This window comes from Colobus angolensis, unplaced genomic scaffold, assembly GCF_000951035.1.
Source record: "Colobus angolensis palliatus isolate OR3802 unplaced genomic scaffold, Cang.pa_1.0 Scaffold164, whole genome shotgun sequence".
Classification (NCBI taxonomy): Eukaryota; Metazoa; Chordata; class Mammalia; order Primates; family Cercopithecidae; genus Colobus; species Colobus angolensis.
The window spans coordinates 3,041,919-3,060,865 of record NW_012114755.1 but is presented as its reverse complement, the minus strand read 5'-3'; the positions used below and the strand labels follow the sequence as shown (position 1 = coordinate 3,060,865).

The 18,947-nt window shown below is 46.9% G+C and overlaps 1 protein-coding gene and 1 long non-coding RNA gene across 2 annotated transcripts in view; one reads left to right on the top strand and one right to left on the bottom strand.

Moving 5' to 3' along the window:
* The window catches only part of NAV2 (neuron navigator 2), a 767,943-nt gene that overhangs the window by 578,724 nt on the left and 170,272 nt on the right, over positions 1 to 18,947 (bottom strand). The window lies entirely within an intron of this gene.
* On the top strand, positions 4,422 to 17,604 carry LOC105508605. Its single transcript, XR_001001298.1, has 4 exons — positions 4,422 to 4,613; positions 8,622 to 8,768; positions 9,902 to 10,099; positions 16,768 to 17,604. It is a non-coding gene; the product is annotated as an uncharacterized LOC105508605 (long non-coding RNA).

The window sequence follows — 18,947 nt, the reverse complement described above, 5'->3', positions numbered from 1 at the left end:
CTGCCAGCCTCAGCCTCCCAAAGTGCTGGGTTTACAGGCGTAAGCCACTGCGCCCGGCCTTCCCATTCTTAAAAAATATTTTTGAGAATTCAACGATCTGGGAATGACTGTTTTATAGACTTCTTACTTGGCAGCTTGAAGGCTAAAGGAAAACTAGCTTTGTTTTGGAAGGGAGCTGGCAAATGCCTTCCAGTCGCCTCTGTGCACCTGCTGGAGTCCATCCCTGGTTTGGGAGTGTGGGATCATTGGGTTTCAGGTCTTTGGAAGTCAGACAGTGTGTATGAGAAGTGGACTCACCTGCAGTCTCAGGAAAGGATGAAAAATAACAAAGAGATGTAGCACACTGTTCCCTCAGCAGTGTCCCTAAACTGCAAAACGCTCCTTATCACTAAAAATTGCTGGGGATGAGGGAAGGCAAATACCAGAAGGTCATGAAAAGAACTGCCCAGAGTCCATGAGAGCTGATTTACAGCAGACTGATGCAAAAGATCTCCTCAAACCACCTCCATTTCTGCTACCATTTTTCTTTCCCCTTTGTCCCTCCGTGGCCCCCTCCTAGATTAAAAACATGAAATTGGGATAGGAGAAGAGGCATTGGGAGTGTGCTGTTTCCTCGGTACAAAAATTATTAATCCTTCATGCTTGCCACATACCACAGAGTGGGGAACGTGGCTTGATTTCACAAAGCTCTGAGAAAACTTCCCCACTGCCATGTCCCTACCATTTGTTAAGAGAAACAATTGTAACTTGATTCCCAGGATTGTGTGTGTATGTGTGTCAGGGCAGAGAGCTATCTCCTTGTGACTTGGCTGTACCCTCAACCCCACAGAGAAATGGCAGGGAGGTCTGCAGAACTCCGCTCTGTAGGAGTGCTGGTGGGAGGTGGGCTTGACCAGTCAGAAGGGACTAGGAAAAGCAGTTTCAATGGGCTGGAGAGTCTGATGTCTGTCCACTGGGAAGTTGAAGCTCACTGGACTTGATACAGACTTGGGAAAGTTAAAGGCAAGCGAGTGTGGCTATTGGCTGGGAGATAATGAAAGATGGAGAGAGAGAAAGAGAAATGTATTAGTCCATTTTCATGCTGCTGACAAAGACACACCTGAAACTGGGTAATTTATAAAGAAAAAGGGGTTTAATGGACTCACAGTTCCACATGGCTGGGGAGGCCTCATAATCATGTCAGAAGGCAAAAGGTACAGCTTACACGGCAGCAGACTACAGAGAATGAGAGCCAAGCAAAAGGGGAAACCCTTTATAAAACCATTAGATCTCGTGAGACCGAGACATTACCAGGAGAACAGTATGGGGGAAACTGCCCTCATGATTCAATTATCTCCCACAGGGTTCCTCCCACAACACGTGGGAATTATGGGAGCTACAATTCAAGATGAGATTTGGTGGGAACACAGCCAAACCATATCAAGAGAGATAAACAATAGAGATGGTGGGGGCGGGGGATGGAGAAATATGCCATAGCATGGAGAAATAAACCAACTCTCCCTCCCCAGCAGCAGCCAAGGAGCCATGAACCCCAGGGACCTGGGACTTCCACAGGAATGTTGGCCTGAGAAGGAAAGCTGGGATGAGGAAGAGTTTCTACTACCTTACTCCCAGGGTTTGTGGGTACAAAAATGGTATTTTCCAGATACGGACTTTGCGTGACAGAAAGAGTTGGCCCAGGGAAGTAATGGACCTCAGCAGAAAGCTGGAATGAACTTCAGATTTCCTAAGGGGCTGCCAAGCCAGTGGTGGCTTCAGGATCAAGTGCAATCAGCCAGGTCAGGGGACTGCAGGAGAGCATCCCCAGCCATCCTGGGAACTCTGAGCAAGCGGGAAAGATCTCTACTGCAGAGTGGGTTTTAAGGGTCTGCCAATAAGCACAAAGCACACCAGGCAAGTAGGAACTGTCCTTCCCTCTATTTTCTCCTTCTTCTTTATCCAATCCTGGAGTATGCAGTCAGTAAACAATGGGTGAAAAACGAACAGAGAAAGGGAGAAGCCAATCATACTCATTCCCCTGAAACGAGGCTAGCTCTGAAGCTGACTTTAGAAATAAAAGGGGAGAAGATTGATCTCCAATTCAAATGCAGAGTTGGAATTAACACACAGGACCGGGAATTCCAATTACAGAACTGAGACTGTGTTTTGTGACTTCAAGTTATGCAAGACATTACCTAACAGAGGGTGAAAACATTGTGGGACCTCTTTGAGTTTTCACTGCAGGGAAGAAGAAAACACTGAGAGACAAAAATGAAATCGTGTTCTGCTCATTCCAAGAGTTATGCTTGATTAAAATACACAGTGAATCAGGATCCAGGAGGAGCTATAATGGCCCTGGGGTGATTTTTTTAAAAGACAAGGCAGAAAGGACAGGTCTGCCTTGGTGACACTGTGGCAGTAGGGCCATGTGTGGACCTCTTAGCATGATGCTGAGAGAAAACGTACCCTTCTTCTGGGGCAACATTTCACAATGCCCACCCAAACCTTTGCACCTCCTGACAGGGAGGTGGGGAACATTATCAGGAGAGGTGGGACCTATCCCCAAGACCTGGGCCTCCACCCTAGGACACTCACCCAGCTGCCCATAAGCCTGAAGACTGGTTTTTCTGAACTACCAGTCTCAGCAGATCATCAGATAAATACCTGGGATTCCATAGCAATGAGGGAGAAAGGTTAAACTTCCTCAAAGGAAGGGAGGGCAGGTAGGTTATCTCCAGGAGGCATTTTTTGTCTCCTAGATAAGAAAATGCTGAATGAGGGCATTGTTTCACCATGTGATGGGTATTTCTCTAACCACTTCTTCTGTGGGAACAAGACTATCCCCGCAGTTTTGCCTGCAACCCCCTCACTGAGAGAAGTGCCCGCTTTGCAAAGATGGGCAGGTTCTTACTGAAGTTGCTTCCTACCTTGGGGACTCCCCAGCCTTCTAACCTTCTTCCCCTGCATGGCTCCCTGGGCACACAGACTTGTCAACACCTTTCTAAACAAGATGCATGGTTTCCACATCACTAACGACAGACCGCAGTCCTCACTTCCTCCGCCTGAACCCCCTCTTCTATTTCACTCAGAACAAGTTTGATGTCCGGCTGAAGGAAGCATATCTAACACCACTTAAGAAATTCATGCTAGAGTTGTTTGGGGTTGGCACACGGCAAAGCCTGGGCATTTCTGATGACCTGAAACAAGGTGTAGGAAAGAGGCCACTGGAGACCAATGCGTGACTTCAGCTCTGCCACCTGCTTGCTGTGTGTCCTTGGGCAAATCAATGCACTTCTCTGGGTCCCAGTTTCCCCATCTGTCAATGGAACAGGTTGAACAGAAAGATCCTTTCTAGCTCTAAGGAACTCCAGTTCTGTGAAATCCACTCTGGCTTAGGACGCTGCACTTTAGCTTGAATTTATGACCCAGACAACTATTTGAACACCAATTTGATATTTCTTTCATGGAGAAATGAATGTCATTCACAGGGTAATAACCAGGAAGTCAATTCAAACCCAGGACTAACAGGAAGAAAAACAACCCACGTCTCCAAACTTGCTAAATTTCATTGCGTTTACACAACACTGATCTTATACCACTCCAAACACTAAGCTGTGAGTGTCTGTTAGCTGAAGCCAAAGAGCCTGGATATCACAATCCTAAATAACAATTGTAGAAAGCCCAGAAACTTGTAAAGAATTAGCAGGAAAGAGACACCATCTCCTAGGTAAGTCCTTAGAGCTTAAGAAAATTTGAGAGTGGGGTGCTGAGACTTCCCAATGTGAAATTAATATCTTAAAAAAAAAAAACAAAACAAAACAATAAAGTCCCCAAACTTCTACAAGCTTTCCAAGAGTCTGTTACAAGCCTGGCCCTTTTAGGCCCAGCCCCCAACCAATGCCAGCACTGACGTCAGCTCACTGTCTCCATAGCCGGCAGCTCTGGGAGCTGAACTCACTAGATCAATGAAAACATCAACCATGCCAGACGTGCCTGCTCTGCTCCAAGCCTGCCAAGGAGCCAGGGGTTCAGGTGCAGAGCTGGGCCATCTGTCATTAGGCTCTGCTGTTAATTGCTGTGCTAATGAACAAGGTTTGAACTGGAGGCACGAAACGCACATGCAGATTTACACACAGCTCTGTAGTACTGTGTCCCATTCCCTTACAAGCTGGCACAGTCTCTTGGACACAAAGGTAAAGGTGGCCAAGTGACATCACTCACACAGACATTGCATAACCCAATCGGCAGATACTCCAAGTGGCAGATGTGCAGAATTTTTCAGCCAGGTGCTCATTCTTCCAGTCATCCATCTACTCAGAAAATACTGGCTTTGTGATGGCCACCATGTCAAACGCCAGGACTCCAGAGATGACAACAACAGGGTCCCTACCCTCAGGGGATCCTATCCTACCAGGGGAGATAGAGAGGTGAACAAACAGGACAAATACAGGTTGACAAGTGCTAAGAGAAAAGTCAGAGGTTGTGGGAACAGAGAGGACGAGTATCTAACCAGCCTGGGGTATCTGAAAGGCTTTGTGGAAGAGGAGAAAACACCTGGGCCAAATCTCAAAGGAAGACCAGAAGTTACCCAGGGAAAGAAGTGAAGAAGACATTATACACAGAGAGGCCAGGAGGTAAGAGAGAACCTCAGTGTCTGGGGACACAAGGAGTCAGATACAGGAGGCTCAGAGTGGGTGATGGGAGGTGAAGAGTGAAGACACTGGGGAGAGTGAGGATACTGAAGAAGAAGGTGGGGTGCAGATGGTGACAAGTCCTGAAGAGCAATTGCTTTGCAAACCTTGATCAAGCTCTTGCAATGTGCAAGCGACGGCATTAAGTCAATGTGAGGGCCCTTGCCCTTATGGCACATGGACTTCCTAGAGGAGAAAGAAGAAGAGTGGCTCGGAAGAAGAAATGTCACCAGACTGAGTTAGTCAGAGAAGTCCTCACTTTAGAGGGAGGCCTCTAACTTCAGGCAGAACTTCAGACAGGTAAGCCTGTGCCACCACCCAGATGTTTTGTGTATGTTGCCTCACCAAATCAATGAGGACATGACATCTTCTCATTTTCCAGGTAAGGAAACTGAGGCCCAGAAAGCTTAAATAGTTTGGGAGCTGGGAAGTGGAACAGGAGGGATGCACTTTTCCTGACTCCAGAGCCTGCGCCCCATCCATTTCACCTTGCTGTTCCCCAAGGTCTTCCTGGTCGAGGGAACAGCCTGACAAGCATGGGGAAGGCACGTGGAAGGCACACAGGAGGACCAGGCAGTAGGCAGTTTTCATTGGAGAAGGGAGTTTGTGTGGAGGAGATGGGGCCTTGGGTCTGGAGTGATAGTCAACAGAGTGGCACAAGCTTCAGCTTTGAAGTCTAGGAGCCCAGGGACAAGCGAGGTACCCTCTCCTGGCTTCAGATTTCTCACTGCAAAATGAGACCTAACACCTACTTCCTCTGGATACATTCTCCGATGAGAACTCAGTGAGATAATGAGTCGAGTGCTTAGGAGATGGCCTTACACCTTGTGAGTCCTCAACTGTGGATGATATGATTATTTTAATCAACAGCCATCATTATTCCCAATAATAATACCTGCAGTTAAGACCCCAGAGGTAGATTGGGGCTGATACGTGCAGGATGCTGAGCTCCAGGCAGGCATGCCATCAGGATTCTGTTGACATTGGGGAATTACAGTGACAGTTCTTAAGAACAGACGTGAAATAACAGCTTGGACAGAGTTTGTTCTCTTCTGCAGAATAACACAGCAACTCCCTTACTCAGAAGTGCCATGATTTTTCTCCTATGCAGAAAAATTGTATCACAGTGAAGAAAGGCGTGTCCAACACTTCAGATGCTGGCCACAAGGTGCCAGTGGGGGTGAGAGTGACTGTCTGAAGGCTGGACACACACCAGTGGCACTCCAGTGGTGAGGAGGCTAAGGAGGGCCTCATGGGCTCCAGCGGGGGCCAGGGGCACTCTGGATACCCCCAGCTGGTGAGGAGGGAAGAAGATGGGGTCACTGCTGCTGGCCCCTTGCTGCTGACTCTGTGACAGCCTCTTGAAGATGTGGGGCCGCATCCTCTAAGCCGTTTCTCGCCCAAAATCAGAAACCTCTGGAGGCCACACTCCTGTAAACACAGAAGCAGATGCTCCCTGGACCACTCCTCTCTCTATCAAAAAAAATAAAAAAATAAAAAATAAGGCAGTGGACTCCTCCTCCAGTGGTGGGCTTGGAGACAGTGGAGGGAAGGGAATGCCTTTGTGAGGGGTGCACTGTGGCTTCATTTCGAGCCTGCCTCCCACCCTCTTGCTGTTCTGCAGAAGAGGGAGGCTGTGTGGTGGCTTCCAAGCAGCACAACTGCCCTTGAGGAAGGCAAGTGGGATCTGATGTATGTCAGGCACCAGCAGGTCTTTGAGCTCATTTACTGTCTTGTGGCCTTTCTATGTAGCAGGCCTTATCCTCACTTTACAAACGTAAAAATGTGGCCCAAAAAGGGCAAATGACTGTCCAAGCCATGCAGCTAGTAGGCCACTGAGCTGGATCCAAACCCATCTGCCTAAACTCCAAAACCCCAGTTTTAGCCCCTGCCAAATTCTGCCTTTCAGAGAAGAGGGTGGGAGAGAGAGTAGTTGGCTACAGTTCTTCACAAAAGTGATCGAATGATAGTGGCCAAAGAGAAAGGAAGGGTCCAGAGGATCCCTGGTCCGAAGCCATGCAGAGGGACAGTCCTGGGTTTGCATCTCTGCTGGAGTGACCGTTGGCACGTTATTTATTCCCCCTGATTCCTGCTTCCTCATCTGGAAAATGGATCTCAGAGGGCCTATGTGTAGTGTGGTTGTGAAGATCAGACACAAAAGACTGAAGCCCTTGGACTTCAATAAGTGCTCACTGATGTCAGATATAATTATTGGTTATTATTACAGAGCTGCAGATAGGATCAGGGGCTCCTCAGATATCCCCACTAACATATAAGATAGGTCAAGAATGAAACTGCGCTGCACCGGGCGTGATAATTTTCTTTTCCCTCCCCGATAACTGGATCCTTTATTGCTGAGCATTTACATACATTATCTAATTTCATCTTACCCATAACTCAGAAACTGAATGTCCCATCACTTAGAGAGCCAGCTCCAATTTGGCCATGGATTCTAGAGCCTGTGCTCCTCAAAGCTTGGCTCTCTGCTGCTGTGGCTCACAGCTACCTGGGACTTGGAAACTGGCCTCTGGGTCCATGGTCTCCAAGAGGAAGCCTGGTGTCTCCTCACAGCCCCCTCAGCCTCCTCTCAGAGGGTCTGCCCAGCAGTAGCATGTGACTCAATCACTCTTCCAAACCCAGTGGCAACCACTGGCTACCCACTATGAATGGCCCAAGTGGAAGACTTCTATCCTGATGGAGAGAGGCGGGGTTCAGCTTGGAGTGTTTGGGTTCCCAGGCCCATCACCATGCCCTGCCTCCTGGCCAAATGGCTGTTGGACCCAAATGCAGGCTTGTAGGGTCCAAATGAACCAGGTAGGCAGGCACATGGGCCTTCTTAAAAATATTCCAAGGCTGGTCTTCCATTCCCTCTCCATCAAACCAGTGCGGTAGTCCACAGCGAGGGCCAGGGGAGCTGTAAAATCCCCATTTGCCACAATTAGCAGATGAGTAATGAAATGGTAATGGCAGCCAGCAGTGGCCTCTGCTCTCCCAAGGCCCATGCCCCTGCCTTCTGTGAGTGCCAGCGTGGGACTGAGACCAGCAGAGCACCTGGTACCCAGAGGTACCTGGAGACATACCATAGGGCTCTCGCTTGGCAAAGTGCATCTTCCTGTTTCTGCTTCCTGAAATCTGAGCTGTTTTTGATTGTTCCTGGGGAGCTCATGCCCTCTATGAGAGGCCTTAGCTTAGGGTCTCCAAAGATAGGGTAAAGTAGGGGAGCAGGCCCTAGAGGATGGGAAAGGAGAAAGGAGGAAAAGGGGGAGCAGCATTTGCATAGAGCCTGGGGCAGAAAGGAGCTGTCACTGAATGGAAAGCAGGCAGTGTGGCTGAAATACACAGTGAGGTACAGGACCGGGAGGCAGAGACAATCGGATACAATGTGGTATGGGATAGGGAGGCAGAGACAATCAGGTGGGCCCCACAGGCCATGGGGAGAATTTTGCCTTGGGGTTGGCAGGGCATCCCATGGCTTCTGCCTTCCGCCCTGGCAAGTCGTTTAATACTTTTCTAGTTTTCAGCAGCATTTTAAAATTCATCTGTAGCTGGTCGTGCGTGCCTGAAAATGAGCTGGTGTCAGCTCCTGGGCTGTTGTCTGGTAAAATGCCCGAGAGTGTTTGTTTACGAGTGCATCGCAATAAGAGGATTAGAGGCAGTCATATCCTTCCAGTGGTCCCTGTGGTCAGCCGCTGCCTGAGCATGGAGGAGAGTCGAGCTCTGGGCGCCCTGCCAGGAAACCCTCTGTCTCCTTTGGTCCAGCAAAGAAAGGACCTCAGTGCCTTCAGGCCCTAACAGTAAAGTTAAAGAAAGCCTGGGCCAGAGAGAAAGAGTTATCCCTCAAAATGCTTCCGTCTTGCTCAGCTAATCTAATCTGCTTTATGTAGTACAAAATAAACACAACCCTAATTAGCAGGTTTATGCTGCAGCTGAATTCTCAAAAGTGCTTCACAGATTCCAGCCTCAGCATTCCCAGAGAAGGCCCAAGATCTCCCTGAGAGGCCCACAGTTGGTGTTTGTGGAATCAACACTACTCTGGTGATCACACAGTTTGCCTCACTTTCTCCATGGAGCTCTTTGCTAAAGGACATTCTCCTCCAGGTCAGTACTCCAGCCAGCCAGCCTCAGCCTGGAGGGTCTGCTTAAATGAGATGGGAGGGGTAACATGGTGCATTGACATGTTGGGCTGAATCTCAAGCTAAGGCAGGGGCAGACTTCCCGAATGTCAAACCTGGAAAAGGGGTATTTTTTCATTCCTTCATTCACTCAGCAGCTAGTTATAGAGCACGCACTGTTAGGTGGCAGAGGCAGCTACAGCTACATCATCGGGGTTCAAACCCTGGCTCTACCATCTCCCAGCTCTGTGGCCTTCAGTGAGGGACTTACTGCTTTGTGCCTCAGTTGCTCCACCCATAAAATAGTGATAATGAAAGCATACATGTTAAAAGGAAATGTCAAGATTAAATAGGCATAAAGAGTTAGGACAGCACCTGGCACACAATAAGCACCTTACGAGAGCCCAGCCTGCACGAAGGAAGAACTGTGCACTTGCCTCGTTCATCATTTTATCCAGGCACCTGGGAAGCCTGCCCCGAGAGACCCAGTTGGTATGTGGTGGCAGAAGGCAGGTGTTCCATGAAGATTTGGGGAATGAATTAATAAAGTTCAGTGGTTGTTCTTCTTATTGTTGTTAATATTGCTTACTTCAGGCTGCTATAACAAAGTACCATAGACTGGGTGGCTTATAAACAACAGATATTTATTTTCACAGTTCTAGAAGCTGGAAGTCTCAGATCAGGGTGCCAGCATGGCCAGGTTCTGGCGAGCGCCCTCTTCTGAGTGGCAGACTCTCATCTCATCGTTTTCGTTTCCTCACACAGCAGAAAAGGTGAGGGAGCTCTATGGGGTCCCTTTTATAAGGATGTGAACCCCATTCATGAGGGCTCCACCCTCATGATCTAATTACTTCTCAAAGGCCCCACTTCCTAATCCCATCACATTGAGGGTTAAGATTTCAGCATAGGAATTTTGAGTAGGGGCGCAAACACCCTGTCCAGGGCAATTATTATCGTTATACTCTGTTAGCTCTTACACGTCATGCCAGGAACACAGGAGTGAATAAGTCAGATGTGATCTCTGCTTTCATTTATCAGATGAGAAGAATGTTAAACAACTAATAAATGTTTGCTGAATGATCAAGTGAATGAACTAATTACATGATTATTTAATTACAGCTGTGAAGGAAAAGTTCACCAAAGGCAGGGTGTTTTGTTCTAACTGAGGACATCTACTGACACAGCGAAGCTGTAAAGCAGACCACGGACTGCAGCGCAGTGTGGAGAACAACTCTACATCTGGTTGGAGGTGGAGTAACGTCCAGTCTGTGCCCAGACAGATGGCAGGTGTGCAGCTGCACTCAGCATGGGATAGAGGTACCTGATCTAACCACAGAGAAGGAGTGGGTCAGAAGAGCTTCCTGGGCCGAATGTTAAATAACAGAATCGAAGTCAATTGAGCCAGGGTAAGGGTAGGCTGTTTCCCCTTTACTCCCTGTGAATCTCAACATTTAGCATGGGTCTGGAACATCATAGATGCATAACAAAATGTGTGTTGAATAAATGGATGGTTGAATGACTGAATGAATGAAGCTTTGATGAGATTCCCCTAGGAGTCTGTTACCCAGGAAAGTTGAACATCCATTAATCTTTCCATGCCCAAATGAAGAAATTGAAGCCCAGAAGGAAGAAGTCAATAGCCCACTCTATTTACCCTACTTCTTTGTCCCTCTTCAGCTCTGTGCTGCTGCTTGAGAGGAATTGTTTACTGCCCCAGCTATGCCCTCTTATATTTTGACAAAGCACAGTTCTATTGCTCCTAGCAAACATATTATCTTTCTATGGCACAGGCTGGACACGATTCTACACCTCCATCATAATGCAAAGTTGTTCCCCAGTGCTATGGCTCAGTCCATGTTCAGTTTTGCAGACATGTCTCTATCAGTAGCTATCCTCAGCTATAACAAGATTATTTTCACCCATTGATCCTAATGGGCTTTCTTACCTACAAAGGGTCTTAGGGCACACCAGGGTGGGAACCACAGAACGCTGACTGAGAACCACTCCTTTAGGAGCCTCCTTTGGCTGTTCGGTGTATCACTGGTGCCTGGTGCAATATCTGGATAAGCTTGGCCAAGAGCCTAGTCTACCTCTGGGGGATTATCCTGAAATTCTGGAATGACTCTTGAACCTTTGGTGCTCAACCACCTCCTCCTTGCAGGGCTAAAAATAATTTGGCCACTTCCTGACAGGCAGGACTGGTGTCAGTCTGGGGTGCATGATACTGAACTAAGTGCCAGGTACAGATGGGCAATTTGTGGGCAGTTTTACTTAATCCTTTCAAAAGTTCTACAAGGAGGTATCATCATCCTCATTTAAAAGCTGAAGAAATCAAAACTCTAGAGGTTTAGTGATTCCACTCAACGATGTGTGAGAGTTCAGAATCAGAGCCAGAAAGACTTAGAGAGATAAACCCCACAAAGGAGGAACACCATGCCAGGGCATGCTCACATGCAGAACCTCCAGGCTTTCAGTAGGGTGGCTGTGAGTTTTTGCAAACTGTGGCTCCAAAGTGATCATATAAGAGGCATGAGAAACCAAGAAAGTGGACTGTGCAGGCCAGAAGAAGGGAGTTAGCAGTGATTCCTTCTGCTACTTTCTCACCAATCCATATCCTTTCTCTTCTGCAAAACCCATTTCATTTCTTTTCTTTTCTTTTCTTTTTTTGTAGAGAGAGGGTCTTGCTATGTTGCCTGGTCTGTTCATGAACTCCTGGGCTCAGTTGATCCTCCCACCTCAGCCCCCCAAAATTCTGTAATAATAGGTGTGAGCCACCATGCCCAGCTGAAATTTCACCTTTTTAACTCTGTTAATAGCTTCATCTACCATTGTCTCTTTCTTGTTTGTTCACTGAAATTTCATAAAACCCCACCGCTGACATGAATACTTGGGTATGTTGTATATAGTGACCTTGGTCTGTTGCCCAGCCTTTGGAAACTCAGGTCCTCATCTAGATGGAAACAGCAGTCCAGCAGGGAGCCCCTTGGCTTTATTGCAGTCCTCATTTCTCCTACTCTTTCTCTGCAGAGGTTGTTGAACAGTCAGAGGGACCAAAATAGAGCCAGCCAAAATTGCGAGTGCATTCTATCATCTGTCTCCCCTGGACCCTCATGCTCCCGTCCCACAACATCAGCCAAAGGGAAACGAAACAGGGAAAGTAGAGGTGGCTCATTCTGCTTGTAACAAAGAAATGACTTGTGGTGAAGAATTAAGCAAGGTACACATATTAGCACAATCCTATAGGCTGTAAATAAATCAGTCTTAAAAGTGTTCACAACTTAAGCCTCTTTTATCCTCAGCTGAGAAAGGCTTCTGTGATTTTCTGCCCAAGGTGTTGTTAGTGAGGGTGGCGGTTCTGGACTTTGGGGGTGGGAGTGGTTAGGAAAGGCGGCAGTTCATTTGGTATAGTGGGGCTTAAACTTGAATACCACACCACTAGCTTAAGAAAAAAGGGGCCTAGGTCATCATGTACTTGCAGCAGAAAGACAAAATATCCCCATGATGTGGTAGAAGCTGTTCCGAGTTCTGCAGCTCTTGGAGTCCCTTAGAGATCTCATTTGATCTCAAGTCTTTAAGTCCATCTCTATACATTGATGACATCCTAATTTATATCTCCAGCCAGGACATCTTCCTGAATTCCACGCTCATATCTCCACCTGCCTATTTGACATCTCCACTTGCACATATAAAGACCTCTCCACAGTAATACTTTAAAACCAAATTCCTGCTATTCTCTCCCAAACCTGCTGCACGTGCAGCCTTTCCGGTCTCAGTCAATGGCAAGCCCATTCTTCTAGTTGCTCAGGCTTAAACCCTTGGAGTCAACCTTGATTCCTTTCTGTCACTCACATGCCTCATCCCATCAACCAATAAATCCTCCCAGCTCTACCTTCAAAGCAACCACAGTCCTACCACTTCCCACCATTCCCCTGCTTCTACCTGGCGCAAGCCTCCAGCATCACTTCCTGAATCACAGTAACCTCCTTACAGTATCATTTGTATCAGGGAGAAACTGGAAACTATTCTAGTATTCATAATATACATTTTGTCAAATAATTTTCAAGGCCTTTGTACTCTGGGTTATCAAACTATTTAAGATGCTGCCGAAGAGCAATTAGCATCTGGGAAGATGTTCACATGAAATTACAAAGTGAAAAAAGGATATGTAGAAACCGGAAAGTGATACTGGAAAATGTTCTCTGGGTTCTGAAACTGTAGACTTTCAAATTTCTTTTTCTATGTTTCTGCTTAAAAAATTGTGTTCATGATTAGGAAAAAATACAATTAAAAATAAAATGATGGAAAAGTAAAAGAAGCAGAGACAATACATGGTTGATGTAGAGGACAGAGAGGCTGCAAATTCCCTCATAGAGTATAATATTTGAGCTGTAAGTGCTGTGAGCTCCCATTTTATAGATGGAAGAAGAGAGGTCCAGAGATACACAGTGAGTTGCCCAGAAAAATAATGCCTACTTTCATTTACTTCTGTGTACCAGACATTGTGCTATGTGCTTTATAAATATGATAATTTTTATTCTCCACACTGGCTGTGTGAGGTTAAGAATATCTCCCTCTACTACTCCATCCATTCTACGGATGAGGAGACTGAAGCTTATACAGGTTATATAATTTGCCCAGATTCACACGGCTAGTCATGTTCAGAACTGGTAGCCAAACCTCAAAGGTCATGCTCTTAACTTCTTACTTTACAAAGTCATACATTCAGCTGGCTTGATAACCTAGATTTCCAAACTGCCAGTCACCTTGCACCATTTTAAAATGAAGTGTGGATGAGTAGAACTGAACAGCTCAGAGGCCCCCAAAGCTCCTCCTCATGCCCCCACTTCAGCCCAGAGCATAGCCTGGGCCTGCCTGGGCTGCAGCCATCCCTCCTGGTTCAACTCATGAGTCCAAAGCGTTTCCCTCTTTGAAGGAGCAGCTGCTGTGGGCAGGAGACTTCCAGAGAACATGAAGTGAATCAATGTTGGGGACTGGCCTGGCATTGGAAGTTTCTCCCGGAGCCTAGCCTGCCACCCAGATTTCTCTCCTTTGTGAGTCCCACTGAGGCAGTAAATGCATAATGGATTTAGGGACCGTCTCCTAAGGTTAAATGTCAAATGTACCTTCAAATAAAATGTCAGTAATAAAAACAGTTAGTGAGTTGGTCTCTCTGAGATGTGGAGAAAGTGTACTCTGGTCATCCAGCAGCTTCCAGGCTGTGTGGAGAATCCTGTGGCCTAACGGGGAGAATTGGGTTGGGGAGTTGATAAATATTTTCACCTAAAATGTCTGTAAAAATAAGGTCAGAAAAACCACAATGTTAAAGAGCTGCAGAATGTGTGTTGAGAGGATCTGGTGAGAAAATGTTACTTAAACCCTGGGTAAACAGAATTGTTGTTTTAGTACTGAGAACAACGGTCTCCCTCCAAGCTTGAAAATGAGAACATTAAGATTTTCCTGCTAGAGGCACCCTCCAAGACAAACACAATGCACACTGGAGCAGAGCCACGCAAAAGCATCATGAGGAGGCAGAATAGCCCCCAGCCTGCAGGCCTAGATGCTAACTTTAGTGCAAATCTTAGCATTTTAAAAGAAAATATATGGATCAGGCTGAAATGGTGGGGCAGGGTAGAGACTGGGATATTCGTCTCCTAGGGCTGCCACAAACTGGATGGTTTAAAGGAACAGACATTTATTGTTTCACACTTCTGGAGGCTAGAAGTCCAGAATCCAGGTGTGAGCAGGCCCGTGCTCCCTCTGGAGCTCGGGGTAGAATTCTTTGTTGCATCTTCCTAGCTTCTGGTGGTGGCTGTCAAGCCTTGGCATCCTTTGTGTACAGCCGCATCACTCTAATCTCTGCCTCTTCATTGCACAGAGTTGCCCACCCCGTGTGTGTCTCCATCCTTTTCTTATAAAGACACCAGTCATATTGGATCAAGGGCTTACTCCACTCAAATGACCTCATTTTAACTAATTACACCTGTGATGACTTTATTTCCAAATAAGGTCACATTCTGAGGAATTAGGGGTTAGGACTTCAACATAGCTTTTTGGAGGACCCAAGTCAACCCATAATAGTTGGCCCACAAAAGAAACAAAATTAATGGGAGCATCGAAAGTGAGAGATTTACATAGTGTGCCAAGCATCCCTGTGCTTCATGGCGACAGGGCCCATGACTGTGTACACCACGAGATCCCCTTAGGCCACACCGTGGCCCAGGACACCACCCTGTCCCCTCCACGGAAATGCCCTGCTGCTGATGCACAATGGAAGGAGTGTGGCAGCCACACCAGGGTGCCATCACCCTGGGATCTGACTGTGTAACCAGCAGGGCTTCCCAAAGTAGCGCTGCTCTACAGTTTTCCATGCAAATGGCCACTGCAAAGATTGGGGTCATTCCACATTCTACCTGCTTTTCAACACCTGTGGGTCTCAACTTTTTCTGCTTGAGAATAACACCCCTTTGAATGCAAAAACTGTGGATGACACACTGGAAGAGATAAAGAAACGTGAAACACCACCAAACAAGTCAGTAAGAATAACATCATCATTGCTGCAGCAGAAGCAAGTCTCACCCTTTCTATAAAAATGCCAGGTCATCACACTTGTTATGCATGGTCTAGAAATGCATCCGCAGAAATCACAAGGTTCTAGTCAGCCCTCCACACCGCCCCCACCCCAGCCTGGGTCTCTGTGCAGGTAGTTACGTATCGTCCTTCTTGGGCTCCCCTGCATATTTCCAAAGCAAAGTTCTCACATATCTCAAGAAAATCAAAGGGATTCACTATTTTACTTCTTTACAGTTTGGATCCCTCTCTTTGCAGCATCATCCAAGCCAGCATCACAGCACAAGTATTCAATTATTGCAAAATGCAATATCATGTGCTGATCTGCTCAGGCTGGTGGCATGCCTGTGAAGGGCTGTGTGGCATGTCAGTATGAAGACACACTGCTGGGAAACCCTCTCCAGCACTGACAAGGAGAAGGAGACCAAGGTATTTTCAAACATTTTCTTTTTTCCTGGCAAAAGTTGAAACAGAAAAGTGGCTTCCACCTGGTCCTGAGTTATTCAACAATTCAAATTTGTCGTTTTGCCCCATTCTAGTTAATTGAGCTTTCGTTCTAAGATCCTAAAATAAAATGTGAATGCAGAACAGTTACCTTGTGGTTTTAGCCTATCAGCAGGGGATGGGACCTTCCTTTTTAACTTTTTCCCTGCCTCCCTCCCCACCATGTAGCCTCCCTCTCTGGTTCTCCCCAGACATATGGACCATTGGCAGTTGGCACCTCAGAGGCATTTACCATTACGGCCCACCTTGCTCAGTCTCCTCTCCTGGGGGCCAGTTTTAGTCTCTGTCTCTAATTAAGCCCCAGCCTCTGTACCCAGAATCTTCCCACAAAAGCAAGCTGCCAGCTGTAAGTTTCACTTTACAGCCCATGCAAGGCTGTTTTCCCTGAAGACAAACTGCCATCCTCCCTGCAGCCGCCAGCTCTCAGAGTTGCTCAGACACTCCCCTCTTTCCACCCCTTAGGGTCCCAACAGAGCCTCCTAGGTAGACAGCTCTCCAGGGAATGAAGTGGTTTCCTCATGGGAAGGGAAACAGAGAGTTTATCTATTTCCTTTGGAACCTGTCCATGGAAAGCAATGTCAAAGACTGGGCTGGGGTAAAAAAGGCATTAGGCGGGGACCCAGAGGGCAATGTGCAGAATTCTGGCCACAGCCCCCAGAATGTGTTGTTACTGGCTATGTCCATTCTTATTTGGCAAGCAGTCTTTGCACAGGCGTTTGCTCTTCAGGCTGGGCTTGATGTATCCTGGGTCAGAAGGGAAAGGCTGGTGGCCATGCTGGATCACAGGGCCTGGGGCTGGGGGGAGGCTGCAGAGCTTGGCAGGGTTCTATCAGTGGTGCAGGCCCAAGGGAGTCACCACCAGGAACCCAGGCCTGGGCAACGAGAGGTTCTCTTATTCTGGCTTCTCCCTACAGCACCACCTGCCAGGCCAGAACAGAAAGAAGGGCTATGGAGACTGGCAGAGAAACAACAATTACTGCTCGGTGAGAAGTAAACAGCGTCTGCTTCCAGAGGCTTTATGGACCAGAAAGCCTGTAGGAAATAGCTCCTGCTTCCCAGCCTGGAGTTCCTCATGCACTAGCCCTCCCTGCTACAATTTTGATGGGTTTTTTTGCATATTTACAGAACTGTGCGACCACCATCATGATCAGTCTTAGAAGAGTCAATCACCTCTCACCCCAGAAAACTCTGTATTCATTAGCAGTCACTCCCTTTCCCCTTCCCACCCCTCTCCAACATTAGGCAACCACTGATCTACTCTCTGTCTCCATAAACTGGTCTATTTTGGACATTTCACATAAGCCTCCCTGGATCCCAGTTTAAGCATCCTGGGGTTTGTCTACCTGCCAGAGCCATGGTGCCAGCGGGGCTACCTATCCTGTGGGATAACAAGGCAGGTTCAAACCTTTGCCTGCTCTCCCATTCATTCCTTTTGTGTTAGTCCATGAGTCTCCTAACTGTTCTCTCCAATGACAACCACAGACTGAAAAAACCTACTGACTTGGAGTCAGGAACAGACTTTGCTACTTTCTGGCTGTGTGATCCTGATGAATCACTTGAACCTCCTGGACTTGTTCCTCAGCCTAAAATCAAGACTAATAAATCAAGTCTATCTCACTGCCTTACATGAAGATTGAAAAAGATAGAGCATGCAAACACACATTGTACATCACAAAGCTGTATGCAAATAAATATCGTGTAATTCCAGCCCTTTTTGAGTTTATCAATAAAAGTGAAAACCTCATAACTCTAAGTCCTCCCCTTCCTTGCCTCTATTCCTCTGTGTTCATTGCTCTGTGTGCCTATTACACAGCTGCCAAGGATAATTCAAGAGACCCAGCCATGAGAAGCAAGAAGAGAAGAGCTGACCACTTTCCAGTGTCCCTAGATGAAAAATACAAAGATCAGCCCTGGGCTGGGTAAGCTGTTGCCCAAAAAGTGCTGGCCCTGCCACAATACACAGGGCACCATGACCAATGGACTTCGGACTGGGGCAGTCCTGGGTTAAGCGCTGGCTCTGTTGTGCCATCTCTGCCAACCTAATTAACCTCCTCTCACCTGTTTCCTCACCTGTACAATTTGGAATAAAAATGTTTACACCCTGTGAGGCATCTGCTAGGATTGCCTGACATAAGGGCTCAGCACAGAGCCTGGCTAATGGTAAACAGTGAATTGCAGCCACTGTGATTAATGCTGTCATGGTTGTAATGATTACTGCTGTTATCAAAGAAGGAGACAACAAATCAGTACAGAGCACTGACTCTCATGTAGGCTTTAGGACAGCATCCACAGCCTCTCTGGACCCCAGCTTCCTCATGTTTAAAATAGACATAAAAATAGTACCAAACTCATAGTGTAACTGTGAGGGTTAATGAGTTCACGCATATAATGTGCTTAGAACAGAGAGCTATAGATTTGTTACCGTATCTCCTAAGATGGTTTCCCTCATCCCCTCACAGATCCACAACCACTCCTGTGTTTCTTTCTCCCACATTCTCCTTTGTATAACCTCTCTTGATCCCTGTTTTCCATTTAAAAGGTTCTTCTGGTATTTCTCCAACTTGCATAATAGCTTCTAGTTTTCCAGTCTCACCTAACAGTCTGTTTGCACCTGCAAAAGTCAAAGAACTGAAACATTTGATAGATCCTCCTGGAAAATGCTAATGCCCAGTGAAAGAATGACCCCAGGAATGAGAAAAGACCTCAGATGCATTCTTGAAGGTGGGTCGCTGCCTGCTAAACCCAGCTCATAACATTTTTTTCCCATTTCTTTCCAGTTGAATGTTTTGGGCAAGATTAAAGGAATTCTAGCAAATGTCAGGGGCTCAACTGCCCAGAGCATTAGAGTAAAATTTCATTTTCTCCTTAGAGTTTTAGGGGCAGTGATTCTAAGTCTTAAGGGGGAAACATTGATGAAATCTAAAGAACTAGCAAAAGGAAGGTAGGGCAAATGATTATCTTCTCATCTTGCCTGCTGCTACTGATTGCATTATCATTTATCGCAGTGCCTGCTCTCACCTAGGAAAAGTATCTTGCAATATCAGGTTGAATAAATATCCCAACCATCAGTGCGGGAATACAAGCCCAAATCAGC